Consider the following 14,095-nt stretch of genomic DNA (forward strand, 5'->3'; position numbering starts at 1 on the left):
TCCCTCCACGCTTGCCGCAAGTGTCCTTACCAACTTCCAACTTCAAAAGCCCGCCGTACTTCTTAGCAAAATTATATTTCAAATCGTCTAAACAATACAATCACCTTAACCACTCATAAATAAGAATCAAAATTGCCTGGCGCTTAATGTAGGAATGGAATACTGTAGTTTGTGATTTGTACGCATGCGTTGAGGTTTGGGCGGCCATTTTCAGGAAAACTCACACAGATGTACACGTCTACGTCAGGTATTTCCATACCCACACACAAAAACAGTATCAAATTCTTAGGAAGGTTGTGAACTTTCTGTGTGTGGGTGTTTGTGCTTACACTGGTTTTTCGTGTGGTGGTGGGATGCTGAGTAAAGCCTTCTTCATATTGAGGTGTTTGATGAAGTTTGTTTGGGTTTTGTTTGAGGATTAAATTTATTGGGAGGATAACAGGCAAAGGTGAGGCGCCGAGAGATATTGTTTTGGGAACGAAAGGAAAAATAAATATAGAATAATTGTACAATGTTTGTATGTTTAAGTGTATATATATGTATATAGCTACGTATAACTTAATATGTTTTAAAATATATTTGACAATGATTAAAAAATATTTAAATGTAACATCTGTTACATAATATGGCCACGATTTTATGTATTTACTATGTATTTTAATGAATATTTACATATACATGTAAGTAAATATTTAAACCAAAATACAAATTCGTTAATAAAATCGGTATAGACACAAATTACAATTCCGTTTCATTCCAAGTGTTTCGAATTTCTTACGTTATTTTTCTAAAATTACACAACGATAGACGCATAACTTTTTTTTAACACATTTATAATGATTACATTAAAAACAATGTTCGTAGTTAGGTCGACCCGCGTTAACACGATAAATTGTTTACAATAAAATTTCAAACGTCAACAAATTCGGTCCCTCTAAATTGCCGCTGAAAGGCCGATGTTAAAACATTTATACAATTTATTCAGTTTCTGAACGAGCCCCTACCGGTGACCTGACCTGCTTGAGAACCGCACAGATTTCAGTCAGCCTCGCGACGCGACTGCCGCCGGACGTCCCGTGGCGCGGGACCCTCGTTCATCCCTCTCATTCAAATAAGAATTAGCGTCAGTGCGAAAGAAACAGTGGAAAAACTAGGTACGTAATCGTTGCTAACCCGTGAATTGCAGGTTAAAGTCTCTTGAAGTGTTCAGTTTATTAATAAGCCGGCGAAGGATTTTGAAACGCAGAGGGTAAGAGGTTACGTCGCTATCTGTCAGCTGATTATTCGTGCTACTGATCTGACCAAAACAAATACGAGTTCGTAAATAGTTATAAGATATTAAACATTACAATAATGATTCGTCTATCAATCATTATTTTCTGTAAAAAATATTCGTGAAAAGTTCTGAAACTTTACTTAATGATATTTATTAAAGTATCGTTATTTATATAATTGTATTGTAAAATGCTGTAAATTAAACTGGAATTTGAAATTAGCTCAGATACATTTTTACCTTTTCGAAACCATTGTTCTTGGATGGTTGAAATAATTTATAATAAGGTCTCGCCACTTCCAACCCCTGACCATAGTACTTAATGCGAGTCCCTTGTTATTTCTCCCACTCCTCTTCCGAGAGCCTGTCAAGCTTCGAAGTACATGAACCCTTATTCTACAATACAGACCAAGCTTATAATTTTTTAAAGTTAAATTTCACTGACTATTTACATTATAAGAAGTTTATATTTTTGCGTATTATGGAACCAATATATATAAACGACATTTTTATTTATTATATTTCAACTTGAAAATTTAATGGTTTATATAATGTATTGAAAGTAAATAAAATATTCAGTTTCGTATTACTTTTATTGGTTTAAAAATGTTATATTTTTATTGAATCTCGATGAAAGCAGTGACAAGATTTTAGCTAAAAATAATCTGTTAATATTATTAATAGAGATAGTATAGCAAATCAAGTATGTATGAATATTCCTTTATTTAGATAAAAAATGATAATAGATCGGGTTAATTAAGAATACAATCTACATTGCAAGTTTATTTATCTATTAGTAAAATATACATTTAACGTAGCCTTTGTGTGTATCGCACATACTTACTTGGTGGTAGGGCTTTGTACAAGTCCATCTGGGTAGTTACCACCCACTCATCTGTTATTCTACCGCCAAATAACAGTAATCAGTATTGTTGTGTTTCGCTTTGAAGGGTGAGTAAGCCAGTGTAACTACAGGCCCAAGGGATATAACATCTTAGTTCCCAAGGTTGGTGGCACTTTGACGATGTAAGGAATAGTTCATATTTCTTACAGCGTCCTTGTCTATGGGTGATGGTGACCAATTACCATCAGGTGGCCCATATGCTCGTCCGTCAACCTATACCATAGTCGAAAGTCTCTCATCACTTCATTTTCATTTCATCGACTCGTGACATCGAATTTTTCATCGTTGATTTTTTGTAATGATAATAATGTTTCGGTGGGATTGTCTTCTTACACTAAAATAGGTCTTTGAAATATTCAAAACGACACTTGATGTAAACTTCATAATTTAACTAAACATTATCTATCATACAGAGAGATAGATAATATACATTATTACCTAATTTGGTCTAGTGGCTAGATGTAAGACTAAAAATCACCAAGGTCTTGGGTTCAAGAATTTGGCGAGGTCAAAAGTTATTTTTGTCAAAAAACCGTAATTTCGGAGTCTGGCAGTTAGAAGTGTGTTTACACCTGAAAACATCTGTTTTGCTTGCATTTCAATGCAGGCAACAGGACCAGGTCTTGCCGTCCTATAGGGATTATCAGTGAGGGAGTAAATATTTTATCTGTGCTAGTGCACATAGCCACAAAGATAGTTGGCTAGCTTAATTTTAAGGTGTCAAAAATACATTAAACTACAACAAAGCGACCAACTGTCTGTCTGTCTGTCCGTCGCTTTTTCACCGCTGAACCGAAATTGATGAATTTGAGTATGTAGCAAACTTGAAAAACCATGAAAGGAAATAGGCTACTTTTTTTGCTTAAAACATAACAGCAGCAACTCGCCCTTAAACGCGAGTGAAGCCGCGGGTGACTACTAGTTTAGAGCATATATATTAGATTACAATTTTATAGTCTAACCAGCTTTAATAAGGATACTGAAACAAAGGCATTTATTCGATGATAGGACTTTGGGTTAGCCCGTCTGGGTAGGTACCACTCACTGCAAAGCTGCAATACTTAGCATTATTGTAATCCAGTGTGAAGCGTTGGTAAGCCAGTGTAACTGCAGGTGCGAGAGATAAAGAAATCTCAATTTTCAATGTTAGTAGCGTATTGGTTATGTAAGAAGCGTTTATAATTTCACGAGGTACCAATGTCCATTGGTATTTAAAATCCATATTTAAGATCATAAAGTATACATCAAAGTAGAATATAAGGGATTGCATTAGAAATTCGCATCCCGAATTTAAGGTTGGGGAAGGGGTGGGGGGTAAGGGGGGGTGGTGTAGTACCTACACCACCACTCCCCCCGCGCGGAAATCATTAGTTTTTTTTTTTTCAATTTTTAAATTTCAATACTAAAATCATCAAAATTCGTACTGTTAGTTAAATTTTGGAAGGGGAGAGATATAAAATTCCAATTATTGGTATACAATGTGATTTCTGGCGCTGCGCCGGCCGCTGCCGCGGCACGCTCGCTTCGCTCGCTCGGCTTGCGCAGCGTTTGGTCATAAAATCTAACCTAACCTAACCTATCCTTAGCTACTATAACTATCTACTATTTTTGTTGCCGGAGTGGCTTCGCCACTCCTGTGCCCCTCACAGCTGTTAATTTTGGGTGAAAAATAGAAACAACAATAGGTATATTTTATAAATTTATAAGAACCATTTATCTGTATATATACTTGACTACATCTAATAATGCGATAAATTGATATTTTTTATATTTTATGTTATATTGTATTCTATTGTCATGTTCGTAAAATCTTCTGGGTGATTATTATTTTCTTTACAAAAGTCACTTCACTACAAAATTAAATTAAATTTTTACACGTTTTACTATAAATTAATATAGTATTTGTTAAAATATAATACAGAAAAAAGCTAATAAACATAAAAATAATGATTTAAGGTTAATTATAATGTAAAATATCGATCCGTTACACGTAACTTTAAACGCACATTAAAAAAAAACTATGGGTTTCCGCGGGTTGGGAGTGGTAAATTTCGAGAGAGGGGAACAACGCATTTAAGAAACAACCCCTACTATCATCAAATTCGGGATGCGAATTTCTAATGCCGACCCGAATATAATATTACTAAAAAGGACATTCCCTATTTGTAAATAAAACACATGTGAGATTTTTGTCTCCTTGAGATTGACAAATTGAATAAACTTCTTGTGTTGCTTTGTAAGCAAAGTTTTTATTTCGTTAGAAAGAGCCACCAAGCTTATCTATTACATTATAGTAGATACGATAGTTTAGTTAGAAGGCGTCTTAACCGACGCTGACAGGTTCAAAGTCAGCCAAGCATTTCAGATGTTTAATTTGTGTTCATAATTAGTCTCATGCTCGTTGATGAAGAAAAACTTAGTAATAGTTAAGACTTTCAGTAGGGTATTTAAAGATTTTTACTACGTTGCGTAAACAGATAACAGTAGTAACATATTTTTGAATTTGTTGGTTAAAATCTAAATTAGAAACTATATGTACTTACTCGTATTTTGTTTTCTATTTTCCAATATAATTATTATTTATATAGATCATATATGTATAACTCTCTTAAACAAATGAATGAATAAAGAGTACCAAACGAAGTAATACACCTATGGAATATTTTCTTACAAGGCGATTATATTATTTTCATAATTAAGTCGGTACTTATTTATATTGTATTGTAATAACACTGAATTTTACAGCACATTTAAAAATTATCTAGCTTGATAAAAAGATTTATAATATTCATCGTAAATACAAACATAATGTGTTTTTCCTTCAACCCGAGCTGTCAGGGCCGTTGTCAAAAAAGCGAGAAGCGTGGAAAACTCCGATAGTATCACATATAATGCGCGTTCTGCCACCGCTGTCAGCTTATCAGATTGGACACGAAAAAATACAACGGTACGTTGTAAACGACCAACTTTAACATAAAACAACGATTAACGTGGACATCGCGGACGATAAATAGATACAGAGGCTCGTGAAAGATTACATTTTTTAATTATTTTTGATAATATTTCAATAGGCTGTAGTTTTCAGGTTTTTGAATGCAAAACGACGCGTCTTTTACTGTTATTTTAATTATTAGTTATATAACCAGTTACGCCAGCTGCAGGATACTTATTTATTTATTTTAGAGTTATTAATAGAAGTATTTTATTTATATTGTTGTTATTTCAATTTTAGAGTAACATTTCAACAAAATAAAGAGAGAGAGAGAGATTTACTACCAGTTAAACATTTTTTATGGTATAGGTTGGCGGACGAGCATATGGGCCACCCGATGGTAAGTGGTTACCATCACCCATAGACAATGACGCTGTAAGAAATATTAACTATTCTTTACATCGTCAATGTGCCACCAACCTTGGGAACTAAGTTGTTATGTCCCTTGTGCCTGTAGTTACACTGGCTCACTCACCCTTCAGACCGGAACACAACAATACTGAGTACTGTTGTTTGGCGGTAGAATAACTGATGAGTGGGTGGTACCTACCCAGACGGGCTAGCACAAAGCCCTACCACCAAGTAATATATGCAAATCAACATAGTATGATAAGTATCTTAAAATCACATTCATCTTTTATTTCTAAATAAGAAGTAAAAACATATCCAGATAAATTTGTTTCAATTTAGATAAGGAAATTCTGTGTGCATTTCACGTATATAATATGTCACGTTATAAAAAAAGACAATGTTCTCATAAAATAAAAATATTCTTTCATATTCACCGAAGCCCGAGAGGTTCAGAACGAAATTTGATCGATTACTTTTATATTTTATACGCATCACCTGCTAAGATAGGATAATATTATGTGTCATAAAAATGTACCAATATGTGATGAAATATTATGCTTTTAAACAGCAAAATATTTTAACGAATGGATCCTGTCAACCTTAAAAAAATATGGTATTAAAAACAGGTATTGGAGAGGAGTGGTTGATTGGTATAGGAACTGCCATTCAACGGGCAGATGCTGGTACCATACCATGCTACCAATCTGGTTACCACCATTGTCATTTGTACCGTAACTATTTTAAATTATTATTGTTATTAATATAAATTTTTATGTTTGTTATTTCAAGCTTTCGTATTAATATTTACGTAAATTAATACATGTATATTTTAAACCTAAAATATTAGGAATATTTATTCAGAAGGAATAAACACTGTACTATAAATACAAAAATCACCTGCGTGATTCAGCGAGTGTAAAATTAAACAGTTTATTTCGAATTTGCATAATAATTTATTCAAACAAATAAAATAAATAGAAACGTACGTTCGAATCAAATTAAATCGTTCAGAATTTTTTCGCCTGAAAATCAGAAATGATTGGACAGAATTCATGGTGAAAAGAGATGATACTCGGCTAATGGAGGACCTTAATTAGATTTGTCAAAGCTTCATGAATAGCTCCCTTTATTATCTCTCGTTAAGTTTATGCATAATTGATTTGAAGGTACGCTGAGTCGGAGTATGGTGATAAATATTTCAAAGAATTTTATATCATATCTCCTGGATCTTACGCTCCAAATTAGATTCAGATTAACTGAGTAAATTTTATTTCGAAACGAAAAGAAATGAATCTTTTTTTTTCTCATCATAAAATTTTTCATGTTTTGCATTTTCCATCTATATATTCCATTCATTTCTTAATTGGAGAATGGCTTCCTGGTAACCCTGACCTGAGAAATCAATGATATACTAATAGTTATTAGTTTAAATTTAAAGTAACAGAAATACATTTCATAGTCTGTACTAAAAATGGGCGTTCCACAGGGATCTATTTTAAGTGCTCTTCTTTATTTCATTTACATAAATGATTGTTATTTTTAAATTAACAATCAAATGTGATATTTTATTCTTCCTTATTACAAATGATGGCTATTTCAAGACGTCACGTCTGACGTTAGTTTTCAAAGTATAATTTGGTTTATGGCCAAATAAAAAGGTGGTGCGTTTGTGTGCGTGGGAGAACGCCACAACACAAACAAACAATGTGACAAACATTGTGTTAACACGTAAAGTTAAGACAAACTTATAACACCAAGTTTCTAACTTCAAAGTCAATACATCCTTACCAAGTAAGGTGTATTCAGTTCCCTAATCAAATCCTGCCAATATATTTACCAAATAATACGAACTCAACATATTTATGAAACTTATGCGTATAGATATTTGTTACAGCTTGCGTTGCAATTTACACGGTGGCAATAGTTAATAATATAAACATTAAATTTATTGTATTAATCCTATATTAATGATGAATGGGTAACTTGCATGAAGCCCAAGTAAAAGTGATAAAGTTACGCTGATAATTATAGAAAACTAGCTATTCGCACCGGTGCAATGCTGGTACTGAATAAATTACAGAATATTCAACAACGTTCACAGATTTTCTGTCATTAGAAAACACAAAATGAATTACAAACATTATTTCGAATTATCAAAAAATGTTTTTATTTACCACATCCTACTATAACGTTCATGTATTATACGTATACTCGTACACCTTCCTCTAAAAACACTGCATCAAAATCCACAGGTTAATTTTAAAGATCTATAAATACGAAGAGGCGGACAGCGGTAAGCGACTATGTATTTATGTATATATGTAAAGATAACCAATAAATAAATATTCTGTATGAATAACAAAAATAACAATGCGAATATCCTCGAAATGTAAAGTGTATGAACTATTATGATATCTGTATTGGTTATGGAGATATTTCCATAATTAAAATATAGTAAAACAGTGCGAATAGAATCGGCACTGAGAGCTTGTAAAAATAAAAAAATATATTTTTTATTGCGCGTCGTTGATTTTGATCGAGTCCGTTGTTAGCGAGCTGCTCTCGAAAACTAAAATTTTGGACGCAAATTGAATGGCCAGACAGGTTCCTGAAGTTGGGGAAATAAATTTGTCCTTGTCAATGAAAAAAAAAATCAATCATTAATAATGCAGTTTAAGGTATATCAACTTTTTATTATTATTAATTTTAATTACTTCTGTTGTTTTTAAATCTTGTCTCAGCGAATTATTTAAAAGCTCAGTGCAATAAAAACATGCTAATTCCTTGTTAGGGTCCAATATCTCATCAATATCAGTATCACTGCTTAAGGAGAGAATTTGGAACTTATTTCTTGTACATATATTTAAATGGTATAAAGTGTACGTAGGTATTAAAATTTACTATTTATTATTAATTGATAAACTCTATTGACAACCTCCATGGTTGAGTGGTGTGTACATCGGTTTTCATGGGTACGCCACTCCGAGGTCCCGGGTTCGATCATTAGTTTTCTATGTTGTCTTGGGTCTGGGTATTTGTGGTGCCGTCGTTACTTCTGATTTTCCATAACACAAGTGCTTTAGCTATTTACATTGGGATCAGAGTAATGTGATGTATGTGATGTTGTCTCATATTTATTTATTTATATTGACACCAACAGCGCCAAAAGTGTGCAAAAATCAGTTCCAAGCTTCAACTCATAAATATAAATACGAACTTAAACGAATCTCGTAATTCCAACTCTATGCTTTTTGAAATAATATATAAACGTTTAAATTTTTCTACATAAGATATTAAATTTAGAATTATGTTTTATTTTACATAACTGCCGATAAAAGGAGTGCAATGTTTTCAGATATCATATATGATAGTTTTTTTATTCTACAAGAACTTTAAAATGTCAGAACATGTTTTTATGTAGAATAATTACATTGATTCTAATAATACTGATGATGATATTTTACATGAAGTGTCACAAAAAGAATGAGTGATTGATAGAAACAAATGAATGGCGTGTGCATCTGCCTCGTTGATAAAACATATCGCAACACTTTTTCGACGGATTAAACAGTTTGATTGGTTGACATTTTGTTTCGTTTCAAATTTTCATGACGTTTGACGTCGTATGCGTTTTTTGGAAATTTTAGGAGCGTCGCGCATGTTCTAGGTAAGAACGGCCATCTAGTGGTAAGTAGCCACCATCGCCCGTGGATATTGGCGTTATAAGAAATATGAAAAGTCCTTATATCACACCAACATGCTGGTTGCACCCAAACAAAATTAAAATAAGTTTAAGCTAAGAACTTCTTGTTCCTGCAGTTGCACAGTCTAACTGACCCTACATAACCATAGTAACACATACATAGTAAGTAAGTACATCTGATTATCGATAGAATATCTGATGAGTGGGTGGTACACAAAGCGCTACCACTAAGTAAGTTGTGCAGCAATTCATCAAAACGTCTAGAACAATTGCCATACTTTTATTATTTTTATATCAAGTGTAAGCCTTGTTTGTATAACATTTACTTCTTTGATATAAAAGCTATATATTAAATTAAAACGTAAAGCTGTAATTATATGAAATGTTGATGCTTCTTGAAATAATTCACAATAATAATTATTTAATATGGAATAAAATAAATATAAACAAGGAGGTTTGTTTTATAGAGCTGGTGGTTAAAACGCATGCAACTTATCCGATGATTGCGGGTGAAACATCGTGAGGAAACCTGCCTGTCTAATTTCATAGAAATTCTGCCACATGTGCATTCCACCAACCTGCATTCGAACAGCGTGTGGAATATGTTCCAAACCCTCTCCTTAATGAAAGAGGAGGCCTTATCCCAGCAGTGGGAAATTTACAGGCTGTTACTTTACTACTAATTAGGTTTGTTTATAATATAAATATTCATTCCTGAATATTGTAATAATTTAAAGGTTATTTTTGCCTTATGCTGCTAATATACTTGCCCATAAAAAATAAAAAAAACGTCATATATGACCATGTAGAATGTATGATAAAATCTTTATGAATAAACTGGCTCATTTCTAATACCTCTATGAATAAACCAAGTCCCAAGCTAGTAAGGATTTACGAAACCTAACCCAAAAACCTAAACTACCTAAATCTGAAATACGAAACTCTGAGCTCCAAGTGGCTCATTTACATTCACAAATTACATTCGCAGCGTCTCCCAGTCCACACTGCACACTGAAACGCCAGTTGCTACAGAATCGACTCATTGCCACTAATTACATGTTAGAATATTCTATTTCTAATACATGTACTATTTAATACCTTAAATCTCAAACAATAATACAATCTCAAGTTACAACTTACACTGATATTAACTATTATTAATAATAAAGACACACGCAGATAAACTGTTAAACCGTATACAAAACGAATACCAGATAATGCCTTTTAAAAATACTTAAATAAATAAAGCTTAGTTGCCAAAGAGCGTGGAGTAATATAGATATAGTAATATGTAGAAACAGTTTCTTGGTGGCAGGGCTTTGTGCAAGCCCGTCTAGGTAGGTACCACCCTCTCATCAGTTATTCTACCGCCAAATAACAGTACTCAGTATTTTTGTGTTCCGGTTTGAAGGGTGTGTGTGCCAGTGTAACTACAGCCACAGAGGACATATCATCTTAGTTCCCAAGGTTGGTGGCACATTGACGATGTAAGGAATATTTAATATTTCTTACACCGTCATTGTCTATGGGTGATGGTGACCACTTACCATCAGGTGGCCCATACGCTCGTCCGCCAACCTATACCATAGAAAAAAAATACAAAAAAACGCAGGCTGAATTAATTATACATATTGAACCATAACAACGCATACGTGAAACGTTACATATTGTACGTATTTTAGGTAGCAGATACGACTCTTTGTTCCGCGGTGTCGTGTAATAAAATCAGCTAAACGTTCACTACGCCGTATTATCTCTAGTCAGTAATTTGGAGTTATATCAACACACCGCGTCAGGGCTCCACCTCCATTTCTCATTTTCAACGTAAATTTCCAAGTCGTAAAACCTGGATTAAAATTAAAGCATAAACCAAAGAACTTTGTCACATTTGTCAGAACTTGGAGAAGTCATCAGAGTTCGCTATGTTTTTATCTGTTGACTGTTGAATAATTTGTAGCGTAACTTTAAATAATAGTATAGGAAAAAATCTCAAATATATATATATATATATATATATATATATATATATATATATATATATATATATATATATATATATATATACACTTGAGCATATGTGCCAAACCTTCTCCTCAAAAGGAGAAGAGAGCTTAGCCCAGACGTGGGAAAATTTAAAGGCTGTTGTTGTTGTTGTAACAGGTCTCCAAACACGTTTGAGAAGGTGCCACTCACTTATACAAAACATAAATAGTGAGAAGCAGTGTAACAAAAGGTACAGGGGTCATAACATCTGGGTTACCATGGTTAGTATCGCAATATACCCAATTAAGAAATTGTTATCTCACAGTGTCAATGTCTATGAGCTAGAGACTCTCATCGGGATGTTTTTAACAAAGTAGTAATACTCACTGTTGAGTTACAGTATATTTTACAACAACAACAACAACAATATTATGTATATTAACAGAAACTTTGATCACTTTGATAAAATCAGTATTAGTCATTGTATGTGCACTAGAAGTGAGAATAAGCTTATAACGCCCAGTTTCCGACTCCGCAAAGTCAATGAATCCTTCTTGGGGCAAAGTATCCGTTTCTATAATAAAATTCCGCAGATATTTTTAACTTTGCCGTTTCGTAAATTCAAATCGTTTGTAAAAAATACATTGGTAAAAAAGGCATATTATTCGATACAAGATTTTATATATGATAAAAAAGCGTTGAGTTAGTACCTGTTGACTTCCAAGCAGGATATATTAATATAAATAATTGTATTTAACTAACATGACTTTATATTTTTTAAATGTTGAAAAAGAGTAACTACTGAGTTTCTTGCCGGTTCTTCTCGGTAGAATATACTTTCTGAACCAGTGGTAGCTTCTCTTAATTGTAAAATGACGATCCGAAAGTGCTTGGAAAAGCCTACTTGAATAAAGTTAATTTTGATTTTCATTTTATGAACGATGGTGACCACCTAAGGTAGTTGGATTATAATCTAAAGGTATAACTATAAGATATACATATATAAATATCCTATAAAACATAAGTGCAATCCCTATTCCCTCAGTTAATAATATGATGACAGTCAATTGACTCGACAGAGGAAAAACACTACGAGCTCCCAAAACTGATGACTTCCAGGGACTATTATTAACCCGACCGACTTCGTTCGTGTAAATTCGATATGGGAAACTTGAAAGGTTTTCCATCCCTAGGGAACCTTTACCTTACATCTGACCACGGTTTGACGTGTTTTAGATTTTTTTATCAGTTTTGGTAGTAACATAATATATTCTTTAAGTACTGGTTTTCATCCTGTCTTAACTCTCCTAATAGGAAGTTCTAAGATTTTATTCACATATATTTCTAAATTATAGTAGATGTGTTATTCAGATAAGCAATAAAATTGTAAAGTTCATGAAAATCAATTTAGTAGTTATTTTAGTGTGAAAGTAACAAAACTCTTGTCTAAAAATCAACAAGAACTAGTAAATGCTTTTTTAGTGTGGGAGTGCCTTAATTATTAATGTGGGATTTTAATAAAAAGTTAAAAAATGTCTTCGAATTGTTAGTATAGAAAATAAAACATTGACTATTATATGTATATGCATAGTTAATTGAAACGATAAACACAGACACAACCATACAATATTTATATCTAAATGTTAGCTGTCGTCCTGCCGTGACGCTAAAAAATAATATTTTTTCATTTAAATGATATTAGTATTCATATATATAGTTGATTAAGAAACTTAATTTGAAATATATTAATTGCTATGAATCTTCCCAGTCCTTTTCCATAAAATTTACCTACGTTTCTTTCATGAGGTAGCTTCACATGCAATTTAATTTTGTAAAACGATTCAAAAGCGCTCGTAAGAGTCTCCTTATATTATTTTAGATTAATGTAAAAAATATTAAAGCGTATATAAAAACAAGTCTTTCTTGAATATTTTGTACTTCACTGAATACAGACACAACCTGAATCCGTTATATATATGTTATATACAGGATTATTGGTAATTCGACGTATTTCGTTTGGAGGTGATAGGGGTGACATTTTATGATAATTTTTGCCCCCCACCCATGAAGCAAAAGTAATCAATTTGAGCTATTAGGTTTCTTTTTTTGCAAGGAAAAACGGCATTTTGGCATTTTCGTGCACTTTTAGCCAGAATTTCTTTAAAAAAAAGAGACACTTCTTCTAACTTCACATTTAGAATGAATCTACGGAAGGCAACTCTCCTTTTACGAATAACTCACATAGGAGTATAATGGTAAGGATGGATTCTGCATTGTGCACTGAAAACCATGATTTCCATTATATTACAGTCACAGTACATGTTTATCGCAAGTTGCTTCATCAATAAATTCTTGCAGAATAACCTCTTTGTAATTAACAGTATGGATGGAAAGTCTTCTGTTAATTGAAATTTCTTAATCACCGGCTTTTGTGGTAATTTTTTTCGGTTGCTTTGATATTAATTCTTAGTTGTTATACATTTTTGTACACCCGCCTAAGAAAGAATGCGTCTTTCCTTTGGACTGATAATTGTTGTTTTAATTTTGATTAATAACCATAATGACATTTGATACTTTTTTAAAATAAATTTGTGCCACTTTTTTACGTTTCTCCATCTAATATATATGTATGCATGTGTTTGTGTGTGTACATAACAAAAACAAACTGTTACAATTGTTTCAAATACTATTTGGTTTTATTCAGTACAGCATTAAATTCAGATTATAAACAAAACTTAAGTACCAAAAATACAAAAACATATTCGCTTACAGCAAACAAACAATTCTTTTATATTCAATGCATATATTTGGATTTGCGTTAATCCTATAAAAATATCACCCTCCGGGCCAGCGTTAAAAATGTGACCTTAAATCTGAAGTTAGAAATAG

The 14,095-nt window shown here is 32.7% G+C and overlaps 1 protein-coding gene across 1 annotated transcript in view; it reads left to right on the forward strand.

Moving 5' to 3' along the window:
* The first annotated feature begins 1,049 nt into the window (after window positions 1–1,049).
* Window positions 1,050–14,095, forward strand: part of LOC124530229 (Down syndrome cell adhesion molecule-like protein Dscam2) — a 236,252-nt gene continuing 223,206 nt past the window's right edge. The window contains exon 1 of the mRNA XM_047104284.1: window positions 1,050–1,154. The gene's annotated coding sequence lies outside the window, so the exon portion shown is untranslated. The remainder of the gene's footprint in view (window positions 1,155–14,095) is intronic.

The sequence above is a fragment of the Vanessa cardui genome, chromosome 1 (assembly GCF_905220365.1).
Source record: "Vanessa cardui chromosome 1, ilVanCard2.1, whole genome shotgun sequence".
NCBI lineage: Eukaryota > Metazoa > Arthropoda > Insecta > Lepidoptera > Nymphalidae > Vanessa > Vanessa cardui.